Genomic DNA, 804 nt, shown 5'->3' with positions numbered 1-804 from the left:
ATTGTATCTTATAGTACTATAAAGTGTTGCATCAAATTGTGTCTTAACTTATTTAAACTTTTCTTACCTTATCTAATTGTGTATCAATTTGCATATTATCTTATCTCATCTTATCTTATCTGATCTTTTGTATTATATTGCATCGTATTGTAGCTTATCTTATCGTATTGTATCTTTTCGTATCATATTGTATCGCATCTCATCTTTTTTTATCGTACCTTATCTTGTTTTATCGTATTGTATCAAATTCTATCTCATCTTGGCTTATCTAACCTTGTCTTCTTTAGTCACATCCTATCTTATTGTATCCTATAAAATTAATACACTATGCACAAAAAAAAAACATACAAACACAAGAATTAAACATTTTACTCACATCATTCCAGCATTAACTTACACGTTATTCAGAATCTTCCCAACACATCATCAATATATTGCAACATGAGGTATTTGTGTTCCACCATCACAGCAGGGGCCTTCCACAAGTGGAACTAGGAACCTCTTGCAGGTTTGTGCTCTCGCCTGCACGTCAGTCCGGACTGAATGTGGCGGACACTGGCTCCCACTGTGTGCTAACTGGTTGCTGGTGACTTGAATCCCGAAGAGGAGACAAAGGGAGTGTGTATGTCTATGGGAGAGAGAGAGAGAGCCATCCCTCCATCCTTCCTGGTGGGAGGTTTGCGATGCACTGCGCAGACCCGTCATCCGCTACCGACGCATCTTCCTGGCCCCCTCCCCTCCCTCTCTCTCTCTCCCCCTCTCTCTCAGTCTCTCTTTCCTCCTCTGCTGTCTGCCACTAGCTTA

This window comes from Limanda limanda, chromosome 15 (genome assembly GCF_963576545.1).
Source record: "Limanda limanda chromosome 15, fLimLim1.1, whole genome shotgun sequence".
NCBI lineage: Eukaryota > Metazoa > Chordata > Actinopteri > Pleuronectiformes > Pleuronectidae > Limanda > Limanda limanda.
The sequence above is the reverse complement of the archived record's forward strand: the minus strand, read 5'-3'. Positions refer to the sequence as shown.